Here is a 16,508-nt window from a genome sequence, read left to right on the forward strand (position 1 = left end):
TATACACTCACCTCGGTTAATTGTCTCACTGACCAAGGGTTATATAGGACATACACTCACCTCGGTTAATTGTCTCACTGACCAAGGGTTATATAGGACATACACTCACCTCGGTTAATTGTCTCACTGACCAAGGGTTATATAGGATATACACTCACCTCGGTTAATTGTCTCACTGACCAAGGGTTATATAGGATATACACTCACCTCAGTTAATTGTCTCACTGACCAAGGGTTATATAGGATATACACTCACCTCGGTTAATTGTCTCACTGACCAAGGGTTATATAGGATATACACTCACCTCGGTTAATTGGCTCACTTGCTTTTTGTCACTTTTGTTCTTGATTGAAACTGTTTTCCTCTTTCATTCAAAACTGATTTCGGATTATTAGAGAAACCATGAGAAGTACAACACGTTTGTTTTATGTTTTCCTAAATGATGGAGAGTGGTACTGATTTCAGCTGTATTTTACTATAGACAATGCACCCTCCATTTCTGGACCATTTAGAGAACACAAAAAATACATCTTAAGGCACACATCTCTGTTTTACTCTGGGCAGGTTGTGTTACATCACAATTATCCAAATGAAGAGTATGATTTTTCCAAGCACCTGCACAGATGCAAGGTAGTTGTTTCATCTACTGGTAGAACGTTGCGTTTTTATGATTTAACAAAACTTAAACAGAAGCAAGCATACCTCTCAACTATCCAGGTTTTCAAAGAATATCCATATTTTTGCCTCATAAGAAGCTCTTCTAGCATACAAGAAGGCTCCATGCATGTCATTCAGTCAAATCACACAAGGGAACCACAAGTTACATGTTAAAATGTCACATCACATTAAGAGTTTGCAGCGTCACAAATTAGAAATAGTATTAATTTAAGCACAGCCACTTCCACCTGAGGTGGTAACCCTTCTACAAACTTACAGTCTGTTTTCCAGGAAATTGGATGACTATTTGATAGGTCGGGGAAGGGACTAGCTGGCAACAAGACTAAAATACTGTGTCCCCATGTGGTACTTGGTCATTTTAGCAGGTTTGCAGATTTAGCTAACAGACTGAAACCATGGACTCTTTGCTTATGCAGCTTATCTGGCATGCCCTACAGAAACAAAAGCTGGTGACAATAAATGCTGGCTTCTGACTTTTAACATGCACACATTAGTGCTATCTAAACTGGCATTATGAGCGTTCAGTTTAAAGTACAAACTACCACCAAGAAGAAAAGAAACTCTCTGTACTCTACTTCTTGTTCTTCTTTTTCAGCTGCTGTGTAACCATTTACACTGTAACGTCCAGCGCAGCGAACGAAATAGGCCGCCAACCCAGAAATCAAGATTCATTCAGTCCACAACTGAAACTGGCTGCAACTGTTTGCTTCTCGCTCTTTTCCCAGCACATAAAGCCCGGGAAGAGAGTGACAACCAATCAGCAGCCATTTAGCCCAAGCACGTCATGTACGTACCTGCAGACGTGGCAGTCCGAACCCCTTCCAATTCTATGCGGTTCCAAACCACATAGACTGCTGGGCATCACACTGATGCCTCAATTCGCTATCCGGACTGCAGCAGAAAGAGAGAAAAAAAACCTTCTTTTTTTAAAACCGCCGCAACCCGGAATTCGAAAGTGGTCAAAGTGCGCATGCGCCTCGTACTCGCAGAGTCAGTCGGCATAAAGCAGAGAAAGACGAGTCAAGTAAAGACACTGAGAGACAGTAAAAAAAATTAAATAACTAAACTAAAAAGCTTTTTTCTTTTTTCTTGCTGAGGGGGCTGCAGTCTGGCAGTCCGATGCCACGAGCCGCCCCTGCATTCTAGCAAGATTCTCAGAGAAAGAGAAACCCCCACAGGGAGAATCAGAAAGAGAGCTCTCCTCTGAGTCTGCATCAGAAATATGAGGACCAGGACAAAATTCTGAATCTGTCCCTGCATCTTCCTGTTCAGATTCAGAATCTTGAATCTCATCAGGAAAGGAGGCATCCTTCTTTTACTAGAAACTACTCTACAAGAAGGATCAGTAACTTGAATCAAACCCTGAGCCAGTCTTAGTAAACTGCTCCTATCTAAAGAACATTGAAGAGGAGTAGATGCATACTTTGTTTTCTGTCTCTTTTTGACAGTTAATATGGGGCCAGCGGTGTTACTAATGGCAGCTGCTGCTTCTCCAGGGATGGACACAGCATTCAACACAATTTGGAAACCTTACCTGTTCCCTCCCCCAGGACTGACAAGAGTGTTTTTTCTTTGCACACTGAGGGGACCTCAACAGCTACACAGGACATGGCTAATCCCCGGTCTATAGTGACTGTAGGTGCTACACCAGGGGGATCTGTGTACCCCAGCTCTATAGTAACTGTAGGTGCTACACCAGGGGGATCTGGGCACCCCTGGTCCATAGTAACTGTAGGTGCTACACCAGGGGGATGAGGGCACCCCTGATCCATAGTGACTGTAGGTGCTACACCAGAGGGATCTGGGCACCCCTGGTCCATAGTAACTGTAGGTGCTACACCAGGGGGATGTGGGCACCCCTGATCCATAGTGACTGTAAGTGCTACACCAGAGGGATCTGGACTAAAAGATGAGTGGTCTGAAGTACAGTAAATTACCGCAGCAAAGTCGCTCACCTATGGCTGAGGCAAATTGCTTGACTGCTGTGGTGGCAAAGGCTGTTTGCTTAACTTTTTCTTTTTGTGACTGGAAGAAGTAATGACCTCCAGAGTGACAATCTGTTCCATGAAAATAATGCCTCTATCATGGAGAAAACAAGCAAAAATCTCAGTAAAACTACAAGTCCACAAAAATTACTTAACAAAAAAAAAACACAGTAGAAAAGCATTTTTAAACACTATGGCAACCTCACAACCTTAAAATGAACACAACGTCTACACAGAAAGTAGTTTATCAGTTAGATAACACTACCTTTAAACTGACAGGAATAGCGAGTGTTCCTTTTAAAAGTACGTTACAGTCTTGAACCAGTCCATTAAGACACAACGCTCCTAGCTTTAAAATAACTTTCCTGAAGAGGAAAGTATTAAAACATCAGTCAAAAAAATTAGAAATTGGAAGTTTTTTTCCCCAAAGGGAAACTTATCTGTCCAGCTAAGGAAAGCACAAGCCACTGTCATTCTTCAAAAGCCTCAGAGGATCGCACTTGTCAGTGACAATAAATCACTGAAGGGCTTCACTCCCAAACTTGTCTTTTAGTTAGCTCTGCTCAAGATGTTGAAGGTGCCCTGAAGCTTTAGAAACTGGCTGGCTGTTATGCCCTTGGCAGGATATAACCCACATAGCTAAGGCTACTGCAGAAATGATCAAAATAAAGAACGTCTAAAGCTCAAGGGTGTCATGGTCAAATTATGTAGGGTCTCATGGTCAGATTATATAGGTTGTCATGGTCAGATTATGTAGGGTGTCATGGTCAAATTATGTAGGGTGTCATGGTCAGATTATATAGGGTGTCATAGTCAGATTATGTAGGGTGTCATGGTCAGATTATGTAGGGTCTCATGGTCAGATTATATAGGTTGTCATGGTCAGATTATGTAGGGTGTCATGGTCAAATTATGTAGGGTGTCATGGTCAGATTATATAGGGTGTCATAGTCAGATTATGTAGGGTGTCATGGTCAGATTATATAGGGTGTCATGGTCAGATTATGTAGAGTGTCATGGTCAGATTATATAGGGTGTCATGGTCAGATTATGTAGGGTGTCATGGTCAGATTATGTAGGGTGTCATGGTCAGATTATATAGGGTGTCATGGTCAGATTATGTAGGGTGTCATGGTCAGATGACTTGCATAGAAGGAGCAGAGTAATGTACATGCTATCTATTCTGGTAGAGGTGCCAAAACAGGAGGAGTGATAGATAAAGTGGGTTATTGCTAAACCAATCTACTTGACAATGACATGTAGTTCCAGATCTTCTAGATATGTCTTAAGGTATTTCACCTGAGGGGTCAGGCACAAAATTTGTGTCGCTGAGGTGTTGTATGACTTCATGATGCAGTTGAGGTCACCTGCTAAAATGAGAGCTCCCTTAACATGTTTTAAAATGTACTCTAAGATGCATTTGATATTCCTAGATCCTGCTTCTGGGGGAAATTATACTGAAACGAGTGTTAAAATTCTGGGCCCATTTCTTAAAAATACTTCCACCACCTCCCCTACTGGTAAAGCAAAACTTTCTTGCAATTGATTTCTAGGAGATTTCTTAATTAATATGGTGGTATCTTTCCCTTTGCTGATGGGTGGGCAGATGAGGCTACTGGAGTGTAATCTCATGTGCTCAGTGTCTGACAGATGTGTCTCTTGGACTAGCAAAATATCTAGGGAACACTTCCAAGCCCATGTGCACAGGGCAGGCATGTTTGATGGGAAAATTGATCCGACTAATCTTAACACTAAGTAACATCATTAAAAATACAAGAAAAAAGAGATAGTCTAACATCCACCTGCTTGCCCATACTAGCTATATGGTTGACTATATATAAAGACTCAATTTCCCTTCCACATATAAAATAAAATCTTGATAGGTGAGCTCAACAATATGAGGAATAAATTGGTATCCAACATTAATATTTACAGTAACTAACCTTATTAATGGATTAAGTAAGTCAAACATTTGTCTATCACACACAATTTTATAAGATTAGGAAAATAATATAAAACTATATACATAAGATTATGTGCAAGGAGAATATTATTGACTCCCAAGGTAGTGTGGAAGATAATTAATCCTGTCACCCTATTCCAGTTGTGAAGGGGACAGCTTGGTGCCAGGCTCACAGCACTGATTACAAATTCAGCAGAGATTTGGGTGAGTAAATGAAACAGGTCTACTTTTATATCCCAAAAGACCACAATACCAAAGACTGGAAGATTGAGATGAGAAGGGCGAAACTCACAATCACAAATTGCGTACGTATTCCTAGGGCAAGTAAACATTTGTCCACAGGGGGAGTTATGCCCTTTCTGCACTGTAGTGTGATCCCAGAGTTGGTATATATAGTTAGGGGGGTGTGGGGGGCATAGCCCCCAACCTAGGTGGGTTTTAGCTGGTGAGCTGTGATTTATTGTTGTTTTGGGCAAGTATTCAATTGCCCTGGGAATGCTTAATGTGATTTATAATTTTGAGTTATATTTTTCTTGTCTCAATCTTCTGATCTTTGGTATTGTGGCTTCTCAGGATATAGAAATAGACCTAATGAAATATATAACCAATGGATCCTTCAGTGTCATCTTCAGTTCACAAGTATCGACTTGAATGTTTGCAGAATGCCTACAGGTGCCAGTGAAGTGTCTCATCTGCTGAAAGAATTTTTAATAGGAACATAAGCTGTCGACCCAATTTAGAAAGCTCTAAGATATTCCAAGCTTTGATATGCTGTTGCAACCTAGTATGGCTCAAAATGCTGGTTCTAGTAAAAAAAATCCCCCATTGTGAAAGATAGGTTTTGGTCTTTTAGGGTTAGGCAGTGAAAGAGCATGGCTGTTAGCAATTGCAAGGTTGTAAGCTCTTTTTTTCTCTCCAAACATCTTTACTAAATTTTCACATATGACAAAGGCAATCTTACATTTATATGAATGAAAAACATACAAAGTAATACCACTTTAGTTTCCAATAGTTTACATCACAGACATCATTGAAACAACTACAGTTGAAAACATTATACATCACTAATAAACCATCCAGTCATTGTCAGTTAAGCATTATACGGCTCATATAACTCCTGCCTCTTAAACCTCATTCCTGCTCTGTATATATTGTTACAATTCGCATTTTCCTATGTAGGTTGCTCCTTCCCTTTTCTAAAGATCCCAATTCCAGTTGTTGTATCAATGTTACTATATTCACTACTTCTATTAAAGTTGGTTTAGACTGTTTTCCATTTTCTAGTAATTCATTTTTTGGCAGCCACCATAATTAGACTCAGCAAGACTTTACTATGTCTAGCCAATTCCGATTTCTAGCATAATTGAAAAAAAAATCATCTCCTCGGTCAGTCCAATCCTCCCATCCAGCATCTCCAACAGAGCGGTTTGCAGGGAATTCCTAAAGACTTCCAGCTCATTACATTCCCAAAAAAGTTCCCAGCTACCTCTTTCTTGCCTGTCACACCTCTAACATTTGCTATCCACCTGAGGAACAATTCTTTGGAGCCTACGTCAGGTATAAAAATACCAATGTAAATACTTCCAGGCAAAGATCCTAAATCTTCTAGACTTTGTTGTATATTTGGGAGATATACATATATCCCTCCATTGTCTCTTTGTGAATCGCTTATCCAATCTCCCTCAAAGTCCTTTCTAAGCTCCTCTGATTGATTCTTATACTTATCATGCAGTATTTTACATGCTTTACTAATTATTCATTTTTTAATGGCAGATTCTGTTCTGGATTCTATTAAAAACTGTACCAGTGCTGGTTTTTCATTTAGGAGCCCCCTGTTTCTTTCTCTTTGCCTACACTCTGATATTAATCCTTGAAAGGGAAGGCAATCTCTAACCTGCAGTCCAAATAAGTTCTTGGCCTCTTCCCATTCTATTACCTTTCCCTTTCTAGTTATTTTCTCCCAATACCTTGGTTCCTTTGCCAGTTTCCTCCAATAAATATTCCAGCCCCCTCCTGCCTATTATCCATATCCCTGACCACAGTCATCCCTATCGACAAAATCTCTTTTCTCCATCCTCGTGCAGGTTTAGTTCTTAGAATACTCCCTGCTATTTTATGAATATAGTACCCTGTATGATGTTGGTTGTTCTCCTTAAGAGACTGCATCCAAAATCCCAATCTCTCCTTATTTCTTGAGCTTCCTCCCTGTGTCATCATTAGTCCTTTCCACTTTGAATTATAGTTTTCTGCTTGTGCTATGTATAAGAGCCTTAACTCTGCTGCTCTAAAACACCCACTCAAATTAGGTGATCCTAGTCACCTTGGTCTAGTGGTAGAATCAGCTTATCCCGCTTGACCCTTGCTGTCTTCCCTTTCCAGATAAAATCCTTCAACTCTTTTTAATTGCTATGCACAGCTTCTCCTTTGGTTGATAAAGTATGCCTGACCTGTATAAGACTAAAGGGACTAAAAACATTTAATGGCTTGTAACTTAGTATCCATATCCATATAACAAAACGTCCAGTTTCTCAATTTTTGTATCATCTTCTGTTTAGTCTCTTCCCACATATCCTTAGCTTTCACCACAGAGTCATTTCTAATCCATACCCCTAAACAATTCATTTTATCATGACCCCATAAATATGGATATTGTTGGACCAATTCATGTGTGGGTACATAACTTACCGCTATTGCCTTTGTTTTAGCTTCATTAATTTTGTATCCTGAGAAGATTTGAAACTGTCTTAAAATGTTCCAATATACTGTAATGTCCCTTTCTGGTTTTATCACGTGTAAAATAATATCATCTGCAAATAGAGCCAGCTTTTCCTGACTACCATACCAATTTTATCCTTGAATTTCTGAGTCCCTTATTTTCTTTGCCAGTGGTTCTAAATATAATGCAAACAACAAATGGGAACGTAGACAACCCTGCCTAGCTCCTCTACTCGAGCAGAAATTATCAGAGAGGACCCCAACCACTTTAATTTGTGCCTCCGAGACCTCATATATGCTTCTAATTAACCATATAATTGCATCAGGGAAAGCAAATGTTTCCATTGCTCTGCTCATGGAGTCCCAGTTTAGTCTCTCAAATGCTTTCTCTGGATCAAGACCCACCAATAAAAGAGGTACTTTCTCATATTCTGCTTCCCTCTGGATCATCAATGTTCTGTCAGTGTTATCAAATGTTTGCCTCCCCTCCACAAAACCACACTGATCCATATCAATTTTGGCATTACTTATGTCATTATTTTAGCCATTATACACAAGAACACTTAATAATCATGATTTAGTACTGAATTGGGCCTGTATGAAGCTGAGTTTGATAGCTCTTTACCCTCCTTGGATATTACAGCTACCACTGCTTTCTTCCAGGATGCTGGTACTTCCCCTCCTCTTAAAATACTGTTAAACAAAACCTTCCAGATATTTATCAGTTTTCCCTTCTAGCTTCCAAACTTCCACAGGAATACCATCTATTCCTGGGGATTTTCTTGTAGATTGGTTATACATAGCCATTTTTATCTCATCCATTCCTATCATAATTGTTAGTAATTGAGCCTCATCTGCCTCTAACTTTGGTATATTTATTTTTATTTTATTTATTTATTTGCAATTTGATTACCAGGGAAGTCCACTGGGCTGAATTGACCCATTTTCAGTGGCGACCTGGGGAGAAAAGCTCCAAGATGCATTATACAATTTAGATACAAATTATAGTTAATATTAAAGATCTTATGTAGAATAGTTACTTATAAATGCATTCAATATCATGCATAGTTAACAAATTCATTAAGCTTGAAGGCAGGGATCTCACAGTTTCATTTGAGGAAAACAGATTTGGGTTAGGTGTGGAAACAGTTTACATACAAACATTTTAAGAAAATGTAAATACGCTTTACATACACACATCAACAGTAGAATGTTATTTACAATATTTACAAGGTTGGGTTGTGTGAGGGTAGCTGTAGGAGGTGAGAGCTTAGAGAGAAGTTATAGAAATTGTTGAGAGCTTAGATAGGCTCATAGGAAGATAATTATGAGAGTTGTAGAGCTTGGGAACCAGAGCGAGAACCCCCTTGGATTAGGTTGGGTGAAGGCAGGTACATTTCCATTTAGTGGACAGGTGTTTGAATAGTTGTGTTTTGAAGTTTTCTGAGTTTGGTATGGTTCTTAGTGTGGAGGAAAAGGAATTCTATTTTTGCCTAGCGAGAAAGATAGCAGAAGTTGGCCAGCAGGATGTTTAGGTCTATGGATAGTAATTAAGTTCTGATTTTCAGATCTGAGAGCTCTGTTGGGTGTATAAGGGGAAAGGATGTTATTTAGAGTGGGACATTTTGTTGGGTGAAATATGAATCTATGTGTAGTAGTGAGTTGGAGATAGTCTAGGTAGTTTGGGAGTTCAAGCCAATTCAGGGATTGTAGGGTTAGGCAGTGATGGGTGGTATTTTTAGATTTAGAGGCAAATGTAGAGATTTTGTTGTAGCAGTTTTCTAGTTTAGAGGCGATAGAGGAGGACAGGTTGGTTAGGAGAGGGGCTCTGTATAATAAGGAAGGAAGAAGATAAGTCAAAGTCAGAGTTTGCCTGGTAGAGTTGGAGAGAAAGCGATTATTCCTATACAGCATACCTAGCTTTTGGTGGGTTTTCTTAATATTTTGTTGAATATGAATATCAAACTTGAGGTGTTCATCTACAGTAATACCAAGTAGTTTGGCAGAGGGGACTACTTCTATAGGTGAGTTGGTTTGACTATACACTTTGAAGTTGTTTTTATCGTAGGAGAGGGTCTTTGTGGGAGGGAATAGTAGAATCTTTGATTTATTTGCATTGAGAGAGAGGTGGTTTTGGCAGATCCAGTTTTTAGTTGTTGAGAAGGCAGGTTGGGTTTTCATCAGCAATTCAGAGAGGTTTGAGGCAGACCAGACTAAGGTTGAGTCGTCTGTGTATTGAATGATTTTAGCATCAGGAATAGCAGGGTGAAAGTTATTGATGAAGATGTTAAAAAGCATTGGCCCAAGGATGGATCCCTAAGGTACACCAGTTGGGGTAGATAGGAAGGAAGAGATGGAGTTCTTCCATTTGACTGCCTGTGATCTGTCTGATAGATAACTGAAGAACCAGGATAAAGCATTATGTGAGTTATTAAGGTTTGATTGATGACAAAGTAGGTGCTTGTGGGAAACAGTATCAAAGGCTTTAGACAGATCGAGTAAAACAGTAGAAACTAAGTGGCTTGAATCTCGGGCTTGATTAACAGTTTCTAGGAAAGAGAGTAGAGCAGTTATTGTGCTATGGCCTGGATGGAAGACATGCTGGGTAGGACTGAGAAGATTGTTTTGGGTCAGGAAAGGCATAAGTTGGAGTTGGATGCATTTTTCCAGGATTTTGGAGATTGGCGAGAGCAAAGCAATGGGGTAAAAGTTTGAGATGCTGGTATTTTTGTCTACTTTATGAAGAGGAAGAATATAAGCTGAGCACCAGAGTTTGGGGATGTATGATTCTTTTATGGATCGGTTGATAATCATGCTGATTGGGAGTGCAATTTCATCAGCAGCACATTTTAGGAAGGAAGAGGGAATATTGTCAGGGGCGTTACAGCAAGGTTTAAGTTTGGACAAAAGTTTTTTTTATAAAGTTAGTGGAGATGGGTTTAAGTTCAAACAGATGAGGTGAGTTAGAAGGGGGAGAGAGTAGAGCAGTTGGGTTATTATTGGGAAATGTCTTGGTGAGGGTAGTAATAGTGTCTATGAAAAATTAGTTAAATTCAGAGCCTAGTTCGAGATCAGATTTACTTGGGTCAGGACAGGGATTATTCTTGGAGCCTGGCTTGAGGAGTGTGTTTACTGAGTTTCAGAATTTTCTGGGTTTTATATTGTTATTGGACTGAAGTTTGATATATTAGGATTTTTTGTCTTTGGTGATTAGTCGTTTTGCACGGTTGTGGAGCTGTTTATATTGGAGCAAGGTATTGGCCAGTTTATTGTTTTGGTAAAGCTTCCATAGTTTGTCTCTGTGGTGCATAATCTGTTTTGTCTCTTTGGATAGCCAAGGAGCAGTTTTAGTTTTTATCCTTTTGTTTCTTAGTGAGGCTAGTGAGTTTAAAGTATCAAGGAAGACAGAGTTGAAGTATTCTATAGCCTTGTCAAGAGGAAGGATGTTTAGAATTTGCCAGTTCATTTGTTTGAAAGTATTTGAGAAAGTAGTTGGGTTGAAGCTACTGAGGTTACGAGTTTGAATGTACTGATGCTGGTGTGGGGAGGAACTAGTTGAGCGACGCATGAAGGCTGGGAGGTGGTCGCTAAATGTATCAGGAATTGTGTCAGAATTGGTTATTTTATTTTGATCTGAGACTAGGATCCAATCTATAGTAGATCCGGGAGGGTTTATTTTGTTAGGTCGGGTGATGGAGAGGATTATTTGAGTGAAGATACAGAGATTAATGGATAGGGAGTGAGAGGGTCAATTGATTTTATTCCAGTCAATATTCACATCACCAAGGATATACGTTTCATAGTTAATTTCAGTAGAGGCCCATAGGGGAATATTTTCGAGTGTAGAGATATTGTTACCAGGTGAGATATATAGGGCAATGATGCAGGTATTTTTATGTTTATTTAGTTTTAGAATTCCAGCAGTTAGTTCAGTGTTCTGGAATTGAGGAATTGGAATTTGCAGGGGAATTAAAGTAAGAAGGCTGGAGTAGACTAGGGCACCTTTTTTATTTAGTCGGTCATTTCTGAGACAATGGAATCCCTGGGGGCAGAATCTCAGAGTTGGAAATAAAGGGCTTGAGCCAGGTTTCAGAGATGGCTAAGATATCTGGTTGGTTATGGCTTAACAAAGCTTGAAGTTAGTGTACTTTGTTGTTTAGACTTTGTGCATTAATTGTAAAAACCTTTAGGGTGTTGAGATAGGAGGAAGAGGGTAAGGGATGAGTGTTGTTAATAAAGGATGTAGGACCAGGGTCAGGATGGATATCACCAGCTTGGACTAGGTTGTTGAAGGAGATATCCTGTAGCCATATTGGTCTGCCAGGCATGAATGTTGGTAGACTGTAGACTGGAGCAGGTGACAGTATCTTGACTTTAGAGGAGAAGAGTTTAGGGTGGAATAGGTGCAGAGGGTTGGGCTGAATGAGAGAAGAGGAGATGGAGTGGAACTGGGAGTAAGACTGAGGGGGAAGGTGGGTTTGTATGGTAGTTGTCTTTTTAGGTGGTATTGGACAAGCATAGGTGGAATATGAGGTAGCATAGTATAAAAGAAGTTGGAACAGAAAGAGGAGGCTGGGGGACTGGAGGGTATGATAATTTGAGGAGAGCATGTTGGAGCAAAGAGAGAGTGGTATGAGTGATTAGGAAAATAGAGAAGGCTATGAAGAAGAAAGGGTTTAAAAAGTGATGGAGGTATTCTAGAGATTTAAGGAAAGAGGAGGGGACTATAATTATCCGGTAGAGTACAGATTACAGAGTTTAAGAATGATGGCTATAGGTGGGAGGAGTAATGAGGGGGAGCTGGTATTGGGTAATTAGGCTGAGAGGGTGAAGTAAGATAGGAATAAAGCTAGGAGTACTGGGGCAGGTGGGAAATGGGGGCAGGGTAGGGGAACGGAGCGAGAAAGAACACTAGAGGTGAGTATGGCAGAAAAAGTATTAGCAAAAAGCAGTTTAAAGGCTGTAATTGGAAGGTATGAGCTAAATATTTCCAGCCAGAAAAAGAAGGCTGCCTTTACAGAGGGTGGTTTAGCAGGGGAGAGAAGATATTTACAGTCTAAGGATATTAACTCATAACCAACTGTTTGTGAAAAAATAAAACTTGTTGGGATTATAAAGAATATCTAGGATTAATATTGGTAGATGCTGCCACCTAATGGTAGAAGTAGATAGCAAACAGCAGGGACAGTTGGACCAGTCTTAGGTTTAAATATATTCTAGGGTAGTGATAACAAGAGGGGGAGAGGGCAAACGGTCTGCTGTAGGCTGCTAGAATGCACACACGGGAGGGCAGATTTAACTCTATAGATAGTACATGAAGTCTACATTTAATTAATGTTAAGCAACATACATTTACGCAATCTTGTTGGGGGGGGTCTTCTCAGTAGTATTTTTCTAAGTACCAGGCAAGCTGGCTAATTCAGGGTGTCTTCAGGTGATGGCCAGAGGTATTACTTTTGTGTTTAAAGCAGGGAGGGAGCACCCGGGATGGATTACTGTAGAGGAGAGAGAGACAACACTGAGTTAGTTAATCATGCAGATGTAGAGGGAAGGTAGATGGTAAGGGATGTTTAGAGAAGAAAGGAGGGTGTAACAAAGCACAGTAGAAGAGAGAGGCTATGGTTAGATGATTATAGAGCAAGTATGTAGAGGAAGATTAGGTTTAGGGGATTAACAATAGAAAGCAGCAGACATTATGCTATGAACAATACAAGGTGGGCAATATAGGCTCCATTAAATAGAACAAAACATTCATTCAGCAGTTCAGCATGCTATCAGTGACCCTAGTCCATTTGAGAGGACAGGGTTATACAGCAGTAGAACCAAATATAAGCAGCAGAAAGCAAGGGGCAAATGATAAAGTAATACTATAAAATCTCTAAACAGTGCAATATATAGTGCTCAAACTACGATATGTTCATGCTGTGCAATAACTTGTGCTGGACAGTTTTCAAAACAGTTTTCAGAACAATGTAAAAGCCATGTGGTGCCCTTATAGAGACAAACAGAAAAGAAAAAGAGCTGCTAAGCCAGTAATTAAGCTAAAGGCTCTAATAGGACCATTGATCCACCCTGAAAGAGAAATAAAGGCCTTCAATGATATATGTTCATTGGTGTCCTTTTAATAGGACATCTGGAGAGCAGACTAGACCAGCAAAGTGCAACAGTCAAGCCCTGTATACTCAGACTAAAGTAATGCAGCTGGCGACAACATAAAGAGAGACCCACTCATCCCAAAAAGCAGCTTACAGCTGCTAAGCTGGTAATTAACCTAAGCAAAGGGCAAATGACAGAGTACAAAGCAAGCAGTCAAACAGTACAGTATATAGGCAAAACAGTCCCCAAAACCATGTAGAAGCTGTGTGGAGCCCTTATAGTTACAAATGGAAAGAAAAATGGCTGCTAAACATGATTTTAAGTGGAAGACTTGAAGGAGGATTGTTATTCCACCTTAAGAGGCTATCTGGCATTCAGCATTGCTCTTTGGTTGGTGTCCTTTTAACAGAACATCATTACACCAGGTTTCTGGTCGTGACAAGCCAGCAGTATTCAATCAAGCCCCTTGTACCCATACAAAATTAATGCAGCATTAGTCACTGTAGAAAAGAGCCCCACTCATCCCAAAAGCAGCTTGCAGAGGTCAGAAACACATGTAGGTCACAGATAAATGAAGCCACCAGCATGAAGACAACGATAACCATGCAAAACATTGCATTGGAGTGATAGAAATCAGCACAAGGCCATCTAAAACCCTAAAACACAGTTACAAGTGAAAACGCGGAGTTTAGCACAATAGTTGCTTAGAGGCTTGTAAATGATAGACAGATATGCTGAAAAGACCTACCTGGAGACGAAAACAAGCAGCCTAAACAGCAGGACCAGTGCAGAGGTGCTGTGGATGCTCAGGACAGGATTTAAAAATGGCACCACTTGTATGCAATAAGAAAAAGAAAAAATGAAAACGCCTTAGCCAAACATTGTGAGAAATATGAAGGTCATAGTTTTAACTTTTTAGCTATTGATTCAGTACAACAAACATTGAGGGGAGGACCAATTAACATACAATTAGAGGTTCGAGAGTTAGAATGGCAGCTGCGTTTAAATTCATTTTATATATATATACATACACACATATATATATATATATATATATATATATATATATATATATATATATATACATACATATATATATATATATATATATATATATATATATATATATATATATATATATACATACACATATATATATATATATATACATACACGTATATATATCTCATTTTGTTTTCCAGGATTAAATGAGAGCTGTAATATCTCATGTGTCTTAAAAATGAGAAATTATTTAAGACATAAATGGAAATAAGATATGTTATAAATATTTTTTCTTAATTTTATTTAATAAGAAATTCCTTTGAAATAATAACTTTAATAAACAATAATATATAAATATAAGTAATGAATTATTAATAATGTTTAATTTTTAAGTATATTTAGACTATCATATTTTTATTCAACTAATTATAACCAGCTATTTTCATTAATATGAGATAAATATAAGTAAAAGTTGTCACTGAAGGTAGGAAGTATTTTACACCATAGGGGCATTTGATATGAACTCAGAGTTATTAATTAATAAAAAGCCTAGTTTTATTAAATGGTAACAGGTAGTATGAAGATTGATGTATTTTTAACTGTTTCTAGAATTCAAAATGTTTTTTAACATTATTTTAAGTAGTAATCGTGATGTGTATAGGATGGTGTTTTTGATCCTGTTTCTTTAAGAGTGTATGTCTTTCATTACGTCATGCACAGCATATATATAGAATTGGCGGGTTTTTTAAATGTTGTTTACTTTGCTGAAGAAGCTGTGGTAATACCACGGTGAAAACGCTCTTTTTATTGAGTTAATAAAAGCGTTATTTTTACTCATTTCTTACCTGGACATTATTTGGGATCGTTTTTAAGAAATAATTTGCAAGACTTGCATCAAATCTCAAAATACAAGATATAAACAATTCCACCCAGCTTATTGAAATAGCATCTATAAACAGGAACTGCTCTCGGACTTAAACTGGAAACATGCTATACTTCATAAGTGCATTAGTGCTTAACACTGCAAAGATAAAAAAATAGCCATTTGGACTTTGGTATTGTTTGTTCACTATTAAATTCTGCTCATGATCAAAGAAACTTATCTTACCACTATCTTTATACTCCTTCAACTAAAAGTTTTCAGGGATATTCTGCCATTTCCCAATAATCCATCTACCTCTCTATACTCTTGTAGCCCCCCTCTGCCCACTTACCAGCACAAGGAAAGGTGCCGCCGTAGTCATTAATATTGTTTTCCTTATTTTTTTACAAACCTCTCTTTTCTCCAATTTATAATTAAAATTGCCTAAAAACACTACTTTCCCTTGACCAGCATTCTTCCTTCATCCTCATTTTCAGCATCCATTCTATTTTCCAAATTTAACAAGTGGGCCGAGTAGGCTGCCAGAAGTTACACTGAGAATGCGTCACCTCCCATCTTCCTGATGCTCTTATGATGGTCTTTCTTTTCTTATTCTGCTCCATTTACCTTCCCTCACTGTTTTTACAAGGGCTTTACATTTTTGTGGTGTACATGTGCTATATTACAGATTCATAGGTAAGTACAAGGCTAGTTGCCCTTGTGGGCCATTTTAAGTCAAGCCAATTTCCCTCAAAGGTGAGAGTCAAACCATGGACCTTGTGCTTGTGATGTAAGCACTGCAACCATTATACCAAACCACATTGTCTTGCTTTGCACATCTGGGTATTTTCTCTAGTTCAAAACATTTATGTTACTCATACCATTCACTTTCTTGCATATTATCAAATGTGTCCATTGAATCTGACATTAAGTCATACATGCAGTACGTTTGTCTACAGACACATACAGTAGTGGTACTTTTAATGAGATCAGTTATATGCTTTTTGCATATCACATATTTGTTACATAATTATTAAATCTTCCCACTCAGCTTTTCCATCGGGTATTAGGGTGATGTAAGTGAACAAGTGCCTTTTTATTCCTTATACCTCCTTACGCTCCCTTCTTCACTTACTTCCTTACTGCTATCTAATTCTCTTCTTTGATTTTATCTCTAAATATACCATAAGCTTGTTTTCTTTCACT

This window comes from Protopterus annectens, chromosome 12.part0, assembly GCF_019279795.1.
Source record: "Protopterus annectens isolate FY-2018-M chromosome 12.part0, PAN1.0, whole genome shotgun sequence".
NCBI classification, from domain to species: Eukaryota; Metazoa; Chordata; order Ceratodontiformes; family Protopteridae; genus Protopterus; species Protopterus annectens.